This window comes from Macrotis lagotis, chromosome 5, assembly GCF_037893015.1.
Source record: "Macrotis lagotis isolate mMagLag1 chromosome 5, bilby.v1.9.chrom.fasta, whole genome shotgun sequence".
In the NCBI taxonomy this organism is placed as follows: domain Eukaryota; kingdom Metazoa; phylum Chordata; class Mammalia; order Peramelemorphia; family Peramelidae; genus Macrotis; species Macrotis lagotis.
In genome coordinates, this window is record NC_133662.1 from 92,593,083 (window position 1) to 92,613,980 (window position 20,898).

At 33.6% G+C, this 20,898-nt stretch overlaps 1 protein-coding gene across 2 annotated transcripts in view; it reads left to right on the plus strand.

The window, feature by feature from the left end:
• The window catches only part of FUT9 (fucosyltransferase 9), a 300,767-nt gene that overhangs the window by 154,062 nt on the left and 125,807 nt on the right, over nt 1-20,898 (plus strand). For both annotated transcript variants that reach the window (XM_074187190.1, XM_074187189.1), the window contains exon 2: nt 1,249-1,353. The gene's annotated coding sequence lies outside the window, so the exon portion shown is untranslated. The remainder of the gene's footprint in view (nt 1-1,248; nt 1,354-20,898) is intronic.

A 20,898-nucleotide genomic window follows, 5' to 3' on the forward strand; every position in this document is an offset into this window, starting at 1 on the left:
TTTACTCTAAAGGATACATTTTGACTTCTTTAGGATATGGACTGTGTCTTCTACCTCTTTCTCCCTCAATTCCTTAGCACAATATTTTCCATGTAGTAGGTGCTTAACATATGTTTTTTTACATGTGTTTGCTGATTGAATGAGATCAAATTTTTTGATAAATTATTTTATGATTGTTTCATCAAATAGTATTCACTTTTCCTGGTTATTACTTTTTTATATTAAAAGTTTTGGGGGCGGCTAGGTGGCACAGTGGATAGAGCACTGGCCTTGGAGTCAGGAGTACCTGAATTCAAATCTGACCTCAGACACTTAATTAACTAGCCTAGCCATGTGGCCTTGAGCAAATCACTTAACCCCATTGCCTTGAAAAATCAAAAAAAAGTTTTGTAGGGGCGGCTAGGTGGTGCAGTGGATAGAGCACCAGCCCTGGAGTCAGGAGTACCTGAGTTCAAATCCGACTTCAGACACTTAATAATTACTTAGCTGTGTGGCCTTAGGCAAGCCACTTAACCCCACTGCCTTGCAAAAAAAAACTTAAAAAAAAAACAAACACAAAAAGGTTTTGTAAAAATTGATTCAGAAACTGTATTTTCTTTACAGATCTATAAAAAGTTGAATGTATTTATAATTTTACTGAAGCATTGCAGGGATTAATAATGGCAATGATTTTATTCAACCATAAAAATTACATCTGTTGTATCTTGGATATTTGAAAATAAAATGTTTGCCTAAATTTGCTGAGACTGACATTGTGAAGATTTCAGTAGTTATCAGGGCTAGGGTCCATAGTAACTATGTGCTAGGGTTAGCTGATCAGAGTCAGTGGTGTTGAGTTGATTGAACCTGGAATCAGAAAGTCCTTAATTCAAATCAAGCCTCAAATATTTACTATGTGACCCAAAGTGTGTAATGTAATCTCTCTGGGCCTCAGTTTTCTCATTGATAACAATGGGGATAATAACAGTTCTGACCTCCCAGGGTTATTGTATAGATTGGTGTTTATCTAGTAAAAAATATTTACTATAGTGCTAGGTCACATGGGAGATATTATATAAATTGTCAGTAGAATAGATGATTTTAATAGCATTAGATTAAACTAGAAAATCAATGTGAAAAAATTATTGCTAACATACTATATCTAGAAAGATTTATGTTTTTAGAATACATGTGATTTTTCTCTGTTAATTATCTTTAAACATGTTTAACTAATGAAAGTATTTCTTCTTGTCTCTCTTTTTTCCTTAGTTTTATAATATGAGAGTTCAAGGACTGGGTAACAAATTGGCATCACATAAAAACCAGACCTCTATGCTTCCTACTTATAATAATCCATGATATGTTCTTCAAATTGTAAGTAAATAAACATAATGATGGAGTTTGGGAGGGAAAGTGTGAAACCAGGTCTTACAGAATACTTAAATTGTTTCATCAAAGGATGATCCAAACTCTTTAGGAGGACAAAATAATTATAGAAAATAATTCTTCCTATTACTATGTGTATTTATGAACAGTTTTTCTCAGAAATTGCTTTCAAAATCTATATAGTTGCAGATTAAAGTTGATTATCACAAATTGTACATTATAATAGAGTGGTATTCCTATATGTTTCTAATCTTTTTAAATATAACATTCTTGACGATTGTTAAAATTTGTTCATGTTTTTAAGTGAAGTTGAAATTGTCTATTTAAGCATTATTTTTTGCTAAAATGATAACGCTACTGGAATCTCCAGTAAGAATAATTCTTCAGCTTATTTTCTAATGTAAAAGATGTATTGGCTTTATTGAAACTTTGCTAAAATATTTTATTAGCTGAATTATTTTAGTAATATACACAATCTGTCAACCAGATACTCTGTATATACATGTCTCTATTGGGGACCGATTGACTTGAATCAATTAATTGAGCAGGTGTTTGGGTGTCATTTATTTATGGTTCATATAGTCATGAAGCTTTAGACAATTCCCAAAGATCGTGTGATTGCCATATTTTATGACTGACTGATGTGGAGACACTGTCAGGGAAATATTTTAATTCTTTGAATATTTGAAAGAGATGAATTGGTACATTATTATATCAGTTTTAAAGTCCTTTCAAAACCTAGAACAAGTCAAATCAATTGCAATCAAAATTAACTTTATGTTGACTAGTGTTAATTGGGTATATTTGATTGATAACACAAATCAGATCCCCCCCCTTTCTTCCCCTCCCAGAAGCCAGTTGTTCCTTCCCTCCCCCTCTTCCTTCAAACCATGATTTATTTTTTGTGACATGTATGGCTATACCATGCTTCCACATGTACCTTTCTATTTAGGGAAAGAACAATAATGTTTTCTAATTATAAAAATCACCTTTCTTCTGAGACATCTTTGGTGCTTGCAAATATAATCCCATTTAAATTTCCCTTGAGATTTTTAGACTATATTACTAACTTCATTTCCTCCTTCTATAAAGCGGGATAAGTGATTTTCGTGGGTCCACATTCAATTAAAAAATGAAACATGGACTGCTTCAGAGAGAAAGCCAGTAAACCTATATGCCTTCACTTCAGGTAGCTAGGTGACAGTCTGCATAGAACATTGAACTTGGTGTCTGGAAGTCCTGAATTCAAAACCTAACTTAATCACTTATTACCTGGGCATGTCACAACCTTTCTAAAATGGGAATAATACCAGCCTATACATCCCAGGATTGTCGTGAGAACAAATGAGATAATAATTATAATAATCTTTGCAAACTTTAAACAATTATATAAATGTTATCTATTATTACTATCTTTTTGCTACCAAGGATTTACTGTATCATCTTGGAAAGTGACAAATAAAGAAATGTTAGGGGTAGTAATTTCTGCTGTGAATGGACTTTACCATCAAAATGTCCAAATTGGCTTTTTAAAAAAAGAACCAAAAAAAATGATTAAATTCCACAGTATCAATAATATTACAAACATAAATAATATAAATGAAAATGATCTTTTTATTTGCATTGATCCCATTCTCAGCCTTCCCAAAGGTAAAACAGAGTTAGATAATCTATATATTAGTTTGCATTCTAATTATAGGCTAAAAAAATCACAAAACAAATAAATACAATAGTAGATTATAAAGTATTTATTCTTTTATAAACAGAGAACATACAATGATGCTTCTCCTTTCCTTAACTAAAATTTAAATAATTTCTGTTTTCAGTCTTTTAAGTTATTGATCAATTTAAGAGACTTTAAAATTCTAACAGAAATGTTTTTGGTTAAGCCCTAACTTCTAAGCTACACTAATAATTAATAAATATTTATTAAGATACTAATATGCTCCAGGAGTGATTTTAGTCTATTATTATTATTATTATTATTGTTATTGTTATTATTTGTACCCAGAATTCTACTTTTTAAAAGCTTATTATATGAAAATCCAAACTTAGAAAGTTTGATAAATTACGACAACTTTTATTTTTGTGGTTTTAAATATCTTGCAAAAATATTAACTATAGGTTTCTTTAAATACACAATTCATTTTCCTAGTTGTATAAACAGAAAACAACTCAGAAATTCACTTTCCATAAAATGAATTTACAATTGATATTTGCTGTAGTATTAAATTATGAGGAGTAGACTGGATTAAGAACAGAGCTGAGAGTCAAGAAAAACTGAGTTCAAGTCCTGCATCTGATATATAATAGGTAGGTGAAGCTAGGTCAATGACTTGCCTTATCACTAAATCACTAAACCAGAGGAAAAGAATCTGGCCTATGTTTGTAGAAGCTCCTCACTAGAAAACTCTTTGTGCTGATGAAATCAGAATTTTAATCAAAAAGCAAATAAACTAGTTCACATATTCTTAGATTCTATTATGTTTATCTTTTCTAGTTTTTCCATTTTTTTCAAATTTGAACTCAGGTCCTCCTAACTTCAGGACCAATGTTCTCTCCATTGTACCACCCAACTGGCCCTATATTTTTTCCTATTTTCCAAGAATAGGTTTATACTACTCTTCTTGCCTGTGCTTTGGACTGTGGATGACCACAAATACTCATTTATGCCCTGGAACTGTAAGGAGGAGTCCCACTCCCCTGTGGCAGTAACCTCCTCTTCTAGGGACTGTAACTCAGGCAACAGTCCTCCCTCAGTGATAGCAGAGACTCCTGTAAATTCCTTCTAATTCCCTTTACTGCCTGTGAGAGGTGCAGAGCTGCTGCTACTGATTCAGTGGCTCCCAAGGACTGTTCGGGATCCACTGGGGCAGTGTCTAAACTGCTGAGACTTGAGCTGGACTATGCTCCACTCTCACTCTGGTGTAACAGACTTTTCCTGCTATCCTTCCAAGTTGTCCTTGGCAAGCTCTGGACTGAGACAGCTGGAAATCACTACTGCTGCTGCCACTATCTCAGTTACCTGGCTGCCTGTCCTAGATTGCTGGGGTTGGCTGGTGCTGCCCTGAGCCCCTTTTGTACCCTGGAGTATCAGTTCTTTTCTGCCAACCTTCCACATTGTCTTAAGCTGGAAAATTGTTTGACTCCTCCAGTTGTGGGCTCAAGAATTTGTTCAGAATTATTATTTAAAGGCATCTGGAAATGGCGTGGGGTGGGGGGGAGCTAGGGAGAGTCCCTGCCTTTACTTAGCGATCCTTTCTATTTTCAATTATAATTTTATTTTGTTGGTTCACTTTTCAGTCTTCTGTGATATCTTTCTGGTGCAACCTATATAGTTACTCTTTCTGGTATGTTTTGCCAATAATTCCAGCTCTTGGATTTAAGAATTTGTACTGCTACTTACTTATGGTGTAGTCTACATAAAAAAAAAAAAAGCTAGATTAAGAATTCTCTGTTGTATAATTGTCAGCAGATTGCAGATGGGGAATAAATTTAATGTAACTAGAAGGAAACTCAGATTAATTCAATATCTATGCTTAGTTTTGAGTGCAAAGTATAGTAAGTTGAAGAATCACTTTTTCCTTCTAAAGAATATAGAATTGAGCCTTTTCCTGTCAACTTAACCATGGACCCACAAACCTGCACCTTTGGAGTCATTACTGCTCTTTCCTTCTGTGAACTTAGTGGTCACTCACTCTGCTTCATGTACTACATATGGTTTAAAATTGTGACTTTTTATGTACAGCCCTTCTTCCACATCAGACTGCAACCTTGGGTAGGTCAAGTATTATATCAAGCTGAAACACATATAGGCACCACACACACACACACACACACAAATATATATATATATATATATATATATATATATATATATAAACATATACATTATATATGTAGGCATGTATACTTTATATTTCCAGTATAATGTCTTGAGATATTACAGACATTAAATAGTTATTAAAATGAACATTGCCAAGATCTGAATCAGGGAGGGTTAGAACTATAGAAAATATATTGCTTTGGTGATATCTCTATGACACCATTTAACTCTTTTCATTAAATGAGAAGTTGACAGTTGCAAATGACAAAAGCTCTGTGTCTAAGCAACAGTCTTCCAGAAATTCAAACCAACAAGCCTTTATGCAACATCTTTTAAGTGCCAGGCAGAATACAAGGAAAGACAAAACTAGTTCCTAACTGTTAGAAGCTTGCAATCTAATGGGGCAGACAACATATAAAGAAACATCTGCAAGCAAAATATGGATAGTTAATCTGTATATAATAAAGGGAAGATACATTAAGACACCTTAGGGAAGGACTTTTTTGTAGAAAGTGAGATTCTGACTGAAACTTGAAAGAAGTCAGAGAAGCCAGAAGGTAAAAAGGGATAGCATTCCAGACATGGAGGGTGACTAGCAAAAATGCACAGAATTAGGAGATGGAATGTCTTGTGTGAAGAAAAGCAAGATGTCGTGTCACTGGATAATACAGAACGTGGAGGAGAAGAAGATGTGAAAAAGACTGAAAAAGTAGGAAGGGATCAGGGCCTAGATATAATAAGTTATCACCGGGGTTTATTAAATTGGTAGGAAGGGATAAGAGGATATGAGCAGATTAGAAGATCAGTTTGATAGTTGAATGGAATATGGACTGAAAAGAGGAGGGACATGAAACAAAAATGAAACAGAAATCTATTGTAATAGTATAGGCTTGAAGTGAAGGTCTGCTCTATGGTGATGGTGCTGGGGTGTTTTGTTTGTGTGTGTGTGTGTGTGTGTGTGTGTGTGTGTGAAAAAAGAGGAAAAGAGTTTCTACATGATGAGGAGATTCGATAAGTAGGGTGGGAGAATAAGGAGTCAACTTGGATAACATCTAAGCTGAAAGTCTGGGTTACTGGGCAGAAGGTAGTCCCTTCCACAATAACAGAGAAGTGAGGAAGAGAGGAAAACCTGGAGAGAAATAGGCTCAGTTTTGGACATGTTGAGTTGAACTCATCCAGTTGGAGATGTCAAGTAGGCACCTGAAGATGTGAAACTAGAGGTCAGGAGAGAAACTAGTAAATAAATCTGACAATCATCTGCACAGATAACTGAATCCCATAGAACTAACGAGATCACCAAGCAAAAGAGTATAGGGGAAGAAAACAAAAGACCCAGGACTGAGACAGATATCCACAATTTATGGGGGTGACCCAGCTGAAGGTTCATCAAAAGGAATGGAGAAGGAGTCATCAGATAAGTTAAAGAACCCAGGGAGCAGTATCTCAAAAAGTTCATAGGAAGACAGTAAAAAAGGTTGACATTTTCATTTGCTGCAAAAAAAGGTCAAGAAGAATAAGGACTGAGAAAAAAAAATATTAGATTTAGCATTTATGAGATCATTGGATCCCAATTTTTAGAAATTTCTTTGGAGATTCTAGAATTATACTAAGATAGGTTCCTTTTCCATCCCTGCCTAAGAAGGCTTGTTAGGTCCTTGGCTAGTAGAAAATAATACCAAATGGCTATCATTGAATGAATCACAAGGATAAAATCTATGTCTTTGACTTTAAAATTAAAAATCACCTATGATTTACAACCATTAAAAAGACTACTTATTGGCAATTTCCATTTTATTAAAAATTCACCAAGCAACCATTTTACAAAATGTTTTGAACACATTTGGTAGTGTCCTAGTTCCTTAAGTCAGTTTCCAAAGTGTTCCAAATTTCATGCTATGGAGAGGGAATTAGAGGGCAAGGATTTTTAGAAGTTCTTAATCAGTCCTTTTCAACCGGTGCCTCTATTATTGTTATTGTTGTTATTGTTATTGTTATTATTATTGCTCTTTCTGGAGACTATGATTGTCCTCTATTTGCTGCATTGTACAAAACAAGACAAGAAAAAACTTCCCAATGGACCAGCCCCTCTAGAAAAAAAAAGGCCTGGAATATTGATGCTAGTGTGATGCTAGTGAGTCACTGTGTGCTTAGAATAAGAAGCATATAGATAAAAATACCCTAAGTTTTTTATTTAAACCAGTGAACACATGCCCTGTAGGCTTTCTAGTCAACCATGTGCAAGACATGCCAATTTTGTAGAACTAAGTTTTTGAAATTATACTGTTGAAATGCTCCTATTGAATATTTTGCTCTCTTCTTTCTCCCCACCTTACCCCCTTTCTCCTCTTACTAAGTAGTTTTTCTATCTTCCTAACCAAGGATACTTCTCAAGTCCATTTGGTTATATTCCACCTTATGCTAGCAGCAGAATAAAATTAAATTCCAAGTCACCTGAAAAATTTTATAAAGGTCATACCTGCAACCTCACAATTTTCAGAAATATTTACCCTATTCCTCTACCAACAGCACCATCAAAGGTGAAATTGAGAAATAGTTGGGAGCTGGTTTTTGATACCTTAGGGCTCTCCTTTCTTTTTGGAGCAAAACCCAGTAATTTATCAGAGCCAAATAAGGAAGAAATGATTAAATGATGGGGAAGGAAAAATAAAGAAATAGAACTAGGAAATCATATGATTACCATGAACATCATGAGGTTCTGAGGGCAGGGGGCAGGGGGTGACTGTCTTTGCTTTATCAGTCTTTCTCATTCTTATGACCCTTATCCTTCTGTTATCGAGAATATAATTTTCAGTAAGCCAGCTCCTGCTCAGACATATGAGCTTCTCTTCTACTGTCAGCTCATATTCCTCTCTAGGATGACTTCCATCTCCTCATTCAGCTGCTATGATTCATTATAAAATCTACCTGTCAAATCCAGAGGTTTTTTCCTTGGTATTTTATCAATCCTTATTCTTCTTTATCATATTTAACATACCTGAATAGCATCTCATATATCAAGATTTTTTTCCAGATTCAAATTCTGAAATTCCTCCCTCTCTTTGCTTTCTGTCAACTGCTTTTTAAGCAGCCACATTAAGATCTTTTCTCTCCACTTAATTATGATCCTTCAGGTCTCTGAGTCTTTGAATCTGTCTTGTGCATTTCTTTACTTCTCACTGTGCCTCTCTCCTTTTAGCTCTATCTCTCTACCTCTGTAAATCTTTCCCTAGTTTCTCTCTTTCTTTCTTTCTCTCTCTCTCTTCTTCCTTCTCTCTCTTTTTCCTTCTCTCTCTTTCCCTCCCACCTCTGTACATTCACTTGCTTAAGAGTTCCTTTTAATAAGAAAAAATCCATTTATTAACCTTTATTTTGTGCTTAATGAAGGGAGGAAGGGTCAATATGAACAGAAAAAAAAGTCTATACATGATACATATATATATATATATATATATATATATATATATATATGCAAAAGGAATGCAAGTTATTTTGGGGAGGTAGTACATTGGTATCTGAAGCATCAGGAAATTTTCATGTAAAAGGTAGAACTTGAGTCAAATCCTGTAGGAATATACAGAAGGAGAGAATTTTGCACCACAGATATGAAGTAGAGCAAATGTAAAGGCATGGAGATGGAAAATGAAACTTTGTGTATGTGTATATCATCAAATAGGCCAATGGCGATAGATATCGAGTTCAAGGAGAAAAGTAAAATGTAAGAAGTTGAGAAAGGTAGAAAGAAGGCAAATTGTACAGAAATCTAAATATTAAGCAGAGAAATTTATAGTTCATACACTAGGCAAGAAGAGTGACATGATCAGACTTGTAAGTTTAGGAAAGTCAAGTTTGGCAACAATATGAACATTGGATCCATACAGGGAGAGAAGCTAAATCTAAGGGACTGTAATTCAGACTACTGTTTCTGTAAAGATGGTCTAAAGGTTAATAGAGTTATCCAACTTTCTCTCATCTATATGTTCATATTTTCTATATAGTTTCTAATATGTAGAAATGCTTATTATTATATCAAGTTCAATATCTCAAAGATGACATTTTGGCCTTATTTTTTTTCAAAATCCTCTATAGTTTCTCTTGGAAACAATATTAGTCTGTCCCTCACTTAGGGGCACTATATTCTTTGATTTAAAACTATTCATCCTTAATAATAAGACTCTTTTGTAAAATCTTGACTCTTCTTCCTATGTAATATTTTTCTTTTTAAGGGTACCCAAACTTGGGGTAATATACTCTTAGAAGAAGGATAACAAATACTTGATAAGGAGAGTAATTTTTTCTTAATTAAAAATAAAAATTTTATTTCTTATGTACATATGCAAAGCAAACTATAATTTATTTCATATTTTCTACTGTGTGGTAGAGTTTGCAAGAAACTAAAAGAAACAAGGACCAAAAATTATTGGGAACTTCTGTTGAGATTTTCCTTCATTCTTGTCACTCTTACAGATAAATCCCTTATAAAGATTCTACTCATACTCATAAGAACCCTGCAAAGGCACTTTCTCTCTCATGAACAAATATAATGGGACTGAGCATGAGATAGAAAGGTGAGCTTGCCAGGCCTCATCTTTCTTATCTCTTAATACTAAGTTCTGCTCCCCACTCCCTGCTTTAATTACATTAGTCTTCCCCAAAGCCAATTTACTCCTTCCTCATTCACCAACCCAAGCTGTTCCCAAATTCTCCATATGATAATTCCCAAACATCACCCCTCCTTCATTTGCCTAATTTCATTATTGTCACCCTTCAAAGTTCTGATCTCCTATAACACCTTATTCAACCAAACAAAAATAATTCATGTTCATATCAATACTGCTCTTAGCAAACCAAAGTATACAAAAACCTAGCAATATATTTAATGAGCTGTTTATCCCCTGCAATCTTCTGGTCCTCCTTCCTCCACAACTCAGTTGGCAAACATGCCTGGGGCATATAAACTTTAATATTGGTGATATCCAAAACATCTTTGAGAAGGTCAACTTGTTGTATTCCAAAGCTAATTGTAAATTATTTTTAGATGGTCTATAGCCCCCCGGATACCCTCCAAAAATTGAGAGCTGACTTTATGTACATCTATATTTGTATTCTTTGACTGACCAATGTTTTAAATCCTAGGAGCATATCTATTTCATCTAACTAAAATCCTTGAAGACAGGAACAGTAATCTCTATGTTCTTTAAATTCCCTTCAATGCTTAGCATAGTGATATGCAGTGAGTGAGCAATCAAGAAATATGAATTGATGATTAAGAAGGAAATGAACAGTCATCAACAGCAGCATCAAATAACTGAGAAGAATTTGGCTCTAAATTTTTGAAGGTCAAAGCTTATTAACCTGTATAACAATGAAGGAGACAAGATTTTTATAAATGATTATTACTTGACCTGAATGTTAATGATTTTGCTTATTTTTTTCTTCCTAGAAACATATTTCAAAAGTATCTATAGGGAATATAATTTAAATGAAACTGATATTTTCAGTTTTGTGTGCTATAGCCTAAAAATCATAAGCTAATCAATAGACATATTTTTAAGAGATTATACTTCAGAATGGTTTGCTTTGTTGATACTTCATCCCTTTTATTGTATAGTCAGAGCTTAGTTTGGGCCCAATATTTGTCATTTTGTCAACAATTCGAACAAAAAAAAAGACACTGGAAGAAATTCAGAAGCTCTTCATTACTATACTACTTGATTCAAAAAAAAACTGTCTTGCCAGAGACAATTCAGAGGATGAAATTCTGGTATTTATATATTAAATAATTTACTTGAAGACAAATTAGTGACAATGAAAATTTGTGTATTTTAGTCAAAAAAAACTTATTTTTTTAAGTTATTCAGTAAACTAGAAAAATCTCAGGCTAGCCCCTGTATGGATCTTCAACAAAGATTAAATACAACTAAATTAGAACAAAAGTGAAACCTGATGGGGATGATAATGAATGACTGAGAAAATTAATTATCACTTAAACATAATTAATTAGTTTTCCCCCCTAGCAGTTCAGTAATGTAATGTAGTGTCCTGACTGAAAATCGAAGATATCCAAATCCAGAATGGGCTCTGAAAGTAGTGATTTGTTCCTCACTAGAGGTCTTCATGCACCATCTAGATTATTACTGGTCAGTTTATAGAAGGGATTGTTGTTCAAATGAAAGCTATAAGATTTTATGATACTGTAATTTGTTGTATTCTGTCATAGGCATTTGATTCCCTTAGTTTCTTCTTACAAATTCTCAAATCAAGATCATTGTGACTTGAATAGTATGTGGGACAAGCCTTATCACAGATAGGCAGTGTGTACACCAACCTATAAGGCTCCAATGAATACCTATTACTGATAACATAAGTACATCAGTAAACCCAACAAATAGGATCTCTTTTCCCAAGAAAGTGCATGACAAAACTTTAAGGTTTGTTGAATAATCTGCCAATAATACTCAACCCTACATTCAACCACCAGTACTGGTGGCTTTGATCAGTACCAGAGTTACTCATAGAATTCCTTCCTCCAAACCACAGTATCTGCCCTTTTCATTGAAGTTGGGACATTTTTGAAGGGATAGTAGTAGAATTAATTGGGCCCAAAAATGCACCCTAAATCCTTTTGAATTTTTATCTTCTCTCAGTATATTTGGCCTCTCTTAGTATATTAGGCAAAACTTTCTATCCTTCATCTGTTCACACTCTTAAGATTTGTTGAACATTTCTCTTCATCTAATCTCCTTCTAGAACCAGTGCCAGTTTGTTAGTCTGCTGGCTAAAGAACCTTGGTAGAGACTAGAGTTTTAAGAAGTAATTGTAAAAAATAAAACTAAAATAAAACAAAAGAAATAATTGTGAATGTAAAATCAATATCATGCTGCTTGTCTTCTCAAGGGGTGAGGAAGGTAAGAAGGTGAAAGAATTTGGAAATCAATTTTTTTAGAATGAATGTTAAAATTTTTCCCTTGTAATTGAGAAATATTTAACATTAAAAAAATTTGAAAACTTATTTTTAAAAGAAGTACTTGTGAAAACTGGAATAGAGTCTTTGCCTCCTCAGGAACATATGTTACTAGATTCATACTATTTTTATGATAAATGTTAAATAGTATTCCTCTTTTAGCATGCTTAGCTGATTCATATTAAATTACCCAATTGGAATAAGAAAACGTGTCAAAGAATTTTGGCTTGATCTATTGAGATCTTTGCCCTCAGTTTCATCTCCTGCTTAACATAAGATATTCTTAAGCTAAGATTTGACAATTATAGGAGCAGTTAGATGGAACAGTAAGTAGAACATCATCCCTGGAGTCAAGAGGATCTGAGTTCAAATCCAGCCTTAGACTCTTAATATTTACTTAGCTGTGTGAGCTTGAGCAAGTCACTTAACCCCTTGCCTTGCAAAGTTTTGCATAGGTAAGCAAATGCTTTGCCTTCTGGAAAGGGAAGATTCAAAGGAATATCCTCTAATCTTAACAAATTCAATGATGAACAAATCTAGAGCATGTTATTTCTATACTTAGAAAATTTGGTGCCATGGTGCTTTTTTAAAAAGATATTTGGTTAACTTGCTTATCATTTCAGTTGCCTGAAGATGGTAAAAATGTAACCATTATTCTTTTCTGTAATATACTCCAGAGCACATGGTAAATTTGTAGTTCATATTCAAACACAATTTGATTGAAAATTCAAGCAGCCTGAAGACCTCATTCAAAAAGTAATGGGCCATTCTCAGTGCTGATTTTACTCTAGAGCCTGGAGTTAGATTGTACTACTTGAAAAAGTAGTCCAATTCTGGGAAAATATTTGCAGATTACATTAAGATTTTGTTCATCAGCCCTTTGGGGAAGAGTTGAAAATTAATTGAATAATCTTTACTGACCTATTTCTAGTTTCTTCCTTATTATGCATTTGATTGTTCTAGATGAATATGAGTGAAGAGACTATTTTATTTTATTTACTTACTGGTTATTTATTATATTTCATATTTTAATTAAATAATTTTGCTATTGGAAAAATGGATCTGCTATTTCAAGGATATTATTTTGAAATGATTTACTATTTCAAGAAAATTATTACAATCATAGTAATAGTTCATGTGTATATCAGTAGATAGGTGGCACAGTGGACAGATTCAAGTGGACCTGGAGTCAAGAAAATTGATCTTCATGAATTCAAATCTAACTCAAGACACTTACAAGCTAACCCTATTTGCCTCAATTCCTTAACTGTGAACTGAGCTGGAGAAGAAAATAGCACTTTAGAATTTTTTCCAAGAAAACCCCTATAAAGAGGTCACAAAGAGTTAGACATGACTGAAATGAATTAACAACAGAATCATATGCATGTAGCATTTTATATTTATAATGTAACTCCTGCTAGATGACAGCATGACAGTAATGAAGTTCAGTCCCATCCTATATCATATCAGAAAGGAACTGGGAGATGTTATAATGGACCCTAAAACTTTCTCGGGGACTGCTTAGGGTGCTAACAGCAATAGCTGATACTCTAGGCAGATATTCTTGAAAGTTTTTGGAAATATGATGAAATCTTGGATTCTATTTTCAAAAACTATTCTTTTAATTTTACATTTTTAGAAAAATTTATAATTAAAGAAAATGTTTTATTTTTTTAATTTTTTTAATTTTGAGTTTTACAATTTTTCCCCCAATCTCACTTCCCTCCCACACCCCTCACAGAAGACAGTTTGCTAGTCTTTACATCATTCCCATAAGATGCATTGATCTAGGTTGAATGTGATGAGAGAGAAATCATGTTCTTAAGGAAGAAACATATAGTAAATGCCATGTTTTAGATAGAAGTTAGTTTTCAATCAAATTTTCCCCATTCAAGTTCATGGAATCCCAAAATCATTCGGTGACCCTCTTGGTGAGTAGAGGGCAGCAAATTGTATTCATGTTATTAAAAGAGCCTGAGTATTAAGCTAAGGAGAACCTTGTTCCCTACATTGTTGTGATATTATATTTGAGGTTCTAATGTTTGAATTTTAAGACACTTCTATGCATATATGTAATAAGAAGTTGTCTAAGGCCTTAGGAGAACAGCATCTACCAGGGAATTTGTGAAACCCAATGAGAGAATACCCTCTTTGCCTGCTTCCTGGACTGTACCTAGGTTTCCTTGAAAAAAAAAAAGGTTCATAGAAAAAAATTCTCCAAAACATGAATAATATGAAATCAAATAATAATATGAAATCAAAACCATTCTAAAGTTTTTACCTAATCATGCTCTACAAATTGGCAAAAATGATAAAAAATGGCAAAAGTAAAAATTGGAGGAGTTGTGAGAATATAGACACACTGATACATTATTGGTAGAATTGTGAAATGTTATATCATTTTGGAAAGAAATTTTAGAATTATAAAAATAAAGGAACCAAAATGTTCCAAACTCTTTGAACCAGATGTAGACACCTCAAAGAAACTATAAGAAAAATGTCCCCACAAATTCCAAAATATTTATAGTGGACCTTCTTGTGATAGCTAAGAATTTGAAACAAAGTAAATGCCTAACAGTTAGAGAAGCAGCTAAACAATTATGGTACATGAAAGTAATGAGATACTACATGCTGAATGAAATGTGTGCAAAGAATACAGAGAATATGAAAAGATCTGTATGAATTGTAGAATGAGGAGTGAACACTCAAAAAAATTATTTTTATGTGTCTACAGCAATTAATTGGAAAGAGTAAATGTTATAAAGAGATACACAAAGACTCTTTTCCCCAAACTAACTCTTTGGAAGAGGTAGGTAGTCTACAGTATTATACATGGCATATGTTTTCAGACTTTTTTCAGTGTATCAGTAAGTTGTACCAACTTTTTTTCCTCCTCTAAAAAAATAATATTGATCATATGAGATAGTTTCAGGGAAGATGAGGAATACATGGGTTACTATGGTAATGCAAGAAGCAGAAAATATCAATTTAAAAAAATTTTAAGAGAGAATAGATTAGATGGCATCTCCCCACTCCTAAAAGATGACATGAAATTTTTACTCTTTCCAACTCCTTTCTGTCTCTCTGAGGCTCAGGGCATTGACTTCCATCTTTAAAGAGATGGAATGCCAGTGAGGTATGAGACTGGGGTTATGGGACAAATTTTGCAATTATAACTTTGTGGAGACTTTCCAAAGTTGTTTAAATGCCTTTATTAAAGCCATTCACAGAGTTTCCATCTTTGTAGGATTGGTGGAAGAGTAGTGATGCAAAAGAGGCTAGCTTAACATCCTAAAAAGGCAGTTATTTTATTCTAGTCCAGTGAAAAGACTCCCCCCCAATATCTTTTTTTTGCAATTTACCCTCTCCCTCATTCTTGTCACTGAAGCTTACCCTATATTTCACTGAAAAAAAGTCCATCCAACACAAGTTCTCTCTTTTTCTCAATTTTATATGACAAATATCCTCAAAAAGCATCTGATTCTTTCCTCCTTTTTGATTCCATTGCCTCTAATTTCTCCCATTTGTTACTCACTAATTTTGAATCTTTTCCTTATCAAGTGGCTTCATCCATAATATATACAGTCATGACCAGATCTCTCCCCTCACTCTCATTCTCTTTCACTTGAAATCTGGCTTCTGACTCAACCACTGTTCTTACCTAGGTTAATTAGTCAATTACCTAGGTTAATTAATCAATTAATAAACATTCATTAAGCTTCATAGGCACAGTGCCAAGTGCTAGTGATCCAAAGAAAGGTAAAAAAGATGGTTGTTTCTCTAAAGGAGCACAGTCTAATGGTGGAGACAACATATGAACAATCAAGTACAAATAAAATAGGTATAGGGAAATTAGAAATATACAATAAAGTAAATACATTAGAATTAAAGACTAGGAAAGGTTTTTGGTTTTTTTTTTTTTTTGCAGAAGATGAAACTTTACCTGAGATTTGAAGAAAGACAAGGAATCTGAAGGCAGAGATAAGTAGGGAGAGGACTCCAGTCACTGAAAAAATGCCCTGAAGGCAAGGAACAGCAAAAATGTCTATGTCACTGAAAGTTCTTGTTTGTCCTTCATTCTCAGGATCATGACATTAGAAATGTGACATCATAACTTGCAAGTGAATTAGATTTAAGAGTGGGGGGAGATGGGATGTGCAAAGTTAACAGCCTCACTTTCTTCTCCAGAGTCTTCTGGGTCCAGTAGCCAGGTATGTATCAGGATGACTGGAGATGGCCCTGGATACATTGAGAGACCTTGACCTTTTAAAGCTAAGATCTTTCAGAAGAAAGAGCACATGGTCAAGGAATGTTGGGGCAAGTTTTGAAAGGCTTTGTAGGCGAGAAGGGTTTTTATATGATGCTGGAGTTAATAGAGTGTCCCTGAAGTTGAGAAGAAAAATCACTTTGACAGCTGAGTGAAGGATAAACTGGAGTGGGAAGAGGGCTGTGGCAGGGAGATCAACCAGTTGGTGACTATAACAATCCAAATAAGAGATAATGAAAGTCATCAATGATATCTTCTTAGATAAGTCCATTGGACTTCTCTCAGTTCTCTTATTTCTTGACTTGTCTGAAGAGTTTGACATTGTTTTAACACTCAATTCTTCTGGATACTTTATCCTCTCTATCTGTGGTACTGCTGTATATTGGTATTCTTCTTACTGCTGACCAATCATTTTCAGTCTCTTTTGAAAAATTACCAACAATTTGTGGGAATACCCCCAATGAGTTATTATCTCTTTCCCTCTATCTCTCTGTCCTATCTGCTGATCTTAGCATGATTTCATCCTATCTGTTTTATTTAACCCTACTCATATATTCACTTGTTATTATTAAGTAAATGACTCCAGTTACGTAGCATTCATTTATTTCATTTGCAATCCTAGATCCCCCAGTTGTCTATTAGATATCTCCATCTGATTCCTAGGGGCAATTCAAATACAGTATATCAAGAATCTCTAAACCTACCATTCTTTGTGCCTTCCTTATCTCCATAGAAGTCATCTGTATTTCCCATTCATTTCATTTTCCATCCAGGGAATCTTTGTCTCCACTTTCATTCTCCTTTTTCCTCCCATCTCCATATCTATAGCTGACACCACTGCCAATTCTTTTTTCTGGTCTCCTTCTAGATCAGTCACACCTACTGGGATATCACTTATCCAGTCCAATCTGAACCAGACTACCTAACAGATTTTATCTTTTCCCAGTCTGAGAAAGGTATGCTATCTACTAGAAACACCAAATTACATTTCATAAGCGTCCCTATGAATGGTCCATTACCCTGGGATATATTGATAAGAAATTCACCCCAAGAAACCTACTAAATCTGTTCATTATATAGATAGCCTTTTATGTATTGGACATGGATATTGGTAGACCCTGTGGTCTCAGAAGAGATGATCTATTAGTATTCATATTTTTTTCAGCTTTTTTGGCAAAATTCATCAGTCAGCCAACTTTGCAGAATGTATGGTCCATATTTTGTAAGACCTTATAAAAGAATCAAAATTGGTTTTCAATTATTGTTACATTTCACTAAATCAATGTAATTACATTTCCATTCACAGTCTCTAAGTTGTATCATAGTTTTATATGTCTATGTATATGTGTGTGATATCTCCTTCCTATAATGTAAGCTCCATGAGAATAGATATTATCTTTTCCAAAATTTGCATTTCATCCTAGAAAGCATAATATTCTATGTGCAGTAAATGATTGATATATTTATTTTTATGTTAATTTGAATTAAAGCTTTCATCACTTAAATGATGAATTATATTGGGGTTGTTAACTAACCTAAGGCCATTATCCAATAATTGAAATGCCATATGAAATATGTAAAAGGATCTTTCACTTATTTCAATGATTAATGCATGCTACAACATATAAACTCACAATGTCTAATTCGGTACCTACTTCTGAGCACTTTGTATTTTACCTGAGGTATTATCAGTTATGGGGTAATGGTTTCAACTGATGATCCCACTGAGGTATCTATTACCAATACATAACCTCCCTTCATGTTTTAAGAGGGAGGAAAAAATTAAGATAAATGTTGAAATTGCAATGAATAGATTGAATTATTTATGCAAATTCTTCAAATCCTCAGAGTGACTGTAGCATATTTTTGGTAAGCATATAAATATGTCCATAAGGGAATAGTTTTACTCATTGGTTATGCATGAGTTGAAATGTTCTACTCCTTTATTAAATATAAATATTTTATTTATTTTCCATATATATATATATATATATATATATATATATATATATACACACAATAATAGTTACTACCTATCATTTTTGTAAGGTTTTGAATTTTGCAATTACCCCCCCTTCCTTCCCCCCCCCCACAGAATACAGTCTAATAATCTTTACATTGCTTCCCATTGAGCAAAATTGAATGTGTTGAGAGAAAAATCATATCCTTAAGGAAAAAATATAATATTAGAGATAGCAAAATTTTGTAGTACATAAGACAACTTTAAAAAAATTGAAGGTAATAGATTTTGGTCTTTGTTTAAACTCTACAGTTCTTTCTCTGGATACAGATAGTATTCTCTGTCACAGACACCCTAAAATTGTCCCTGATCATTACATTGATAGAATAAGCAAGTCCATTAAGGTTGATCATCACCCCCATGTTGCTGTCAGAGTGTACAATGTTCTTCTGGTTCTGCTCATCTCAACTCAGCATCATTTCACACAAGTCTTTCCAGGCTTCTCTGAAATCCTATTCCTCCTGGTTTCTAATAGAACAATAGTGTTCCATAATGTACATATACCACAATTTGTTAACCATTCCCCAATTGATGGACATTCAGTAAATTTCCAATTCTTTGCCACCACAAACAGGGCCACTATGAATATTTTTGTACAAGTGGTGGTTTTACCCTTTTTTCATGATCTCTTCAAGGTATAGACCCAGTAGAGGTATTGCTGGATCAAAGGATAAGCACATTTTGATTGCCTTTTGGGCATAATTCCAAATTGCTCTCCAGAAAGTATGGATGAGTTCACAGCTCCACCAACAATGTATTAGTGTCCCAGATTTCCCACATCCCTTCAACACTGATCATTGTCCTTTCTGATCATACTGGCCAATTTGAGAGGTGCTTTAATTTTTATTCTAATAATTACTGATTTAAAGCAATTTTTCATATGACTATGGATAGCTTTGATTTCCTCATCTGTAAATTGCCTTTGCATATCCTTTGACCATTTGTCAATTAGGGAATAGCCTATTTGTTTTTTTTACAAATTTGACTCAGTTCCCTGTATATTTTAGAAATGAGTCCTTTGTCAGAAATACTAGTTGTAAAAATCATTTCCCAATTTACTACGTTTCTTTTGATCTTGGTTGCAGTGGTTTTATCTGTGCAAAAACTTTTCAATTTAATGTAATCAAAATTGTCATTTGTTTTTTATTGATGTTCTCCATCTCTTTCTTGGTCATAAATTGCTTCCCTTTCCATAAATCTGACAGGTAAACTATTGCCTTTTATGTCTAAACCCTATACCCATTTTGATCTTATCTTGATATAGGGTATGAGATGTTGGTCTAATCCAACTTTCTGCCATATTAACTTCCAATTTTCCCAACAGTTTGAATCAAAGAAAGACTTCTTATCCCTTAAGCTGGACTTTCTGGATTTATCAAACAGATTACTATAATTATTTCCTGCTGTCTCTTTTGCACCCAGTCTATTCCACTGATCTGCCACTCTATTTCTTAGCCAGTACCAGACAATTTGATGACTGGTGCTTTATAATATAATTTTAGATCTGGTATGGCTAAGCCTCCTTATTTGTACTTTTTAAAATTAACTCCCTTGGTATTCTTGACTTTTTGTTTCTCCATATGAATTTGGTAATAATTTTTTCTATCTCATTAAAGCAATTTTCTGGAAGTTCAAATGGTATGGCACTAAATAAATAGTTTAAGTAGAAATGTCATTTTTTATTACATTAGCTTGTCTGATCCAGGAGCCAATAATTTCTATCCACTTATTTAAATCTGATTTTATTGTGTGAAAAGTGTTTATAGTTGTTTCCAAAGAGTTTTTGAGTCTTCCTTCACAGGTAGACTCCCAGGTATTTTATATTGTCTGAAACTACTTTAAATAAGATTTCTCTTTCTAACTCTTACTTCTGTATCTTGCTAGTAATATATAGAAATGCTGGGTATTTATGTGGGTTTATTTTATATCCTGTGACTTTGCTAAAGTTACTAATTTTTTCTAGTAAATTTTTATATGACTTTTAAATTATCTAGGTATACCATCATGTCATCTGCAAAGAATGAGTTTTGTTTTTTCCTTCCCAATTCTAATTACTTCAGATTCTTTTTATTTTCTCCTTGTTGAAGCTAACACTTCTAATAACAATATTGAATAGTAGTGGTGAATAGGCATCCTTGTTTCACCCCTGATCTTATTGGGAATGCCTCTAGCTTATCCCCATTGTACATAATACTTTTTGATGGTTTCAGACAGACATTGCTATTCCTATGCTCTCTAGAGTTTTTAGTAGTGATGGTGGCTGTATTTTCTCAAATGATTTTTCAGCATCTATTGAGATAATCCTATGATTTCTGTTAGGTTTATTATTGATATAATCAATTATACTAACAGTTTTTCTAATATTGAACCAACCCTGCATTCCTGGGATAAACCCTTCTTGGTCATAGTGTAATATTCTAGTGATAATTTGTTATAATCTAAGATTTTATTTAAGATTT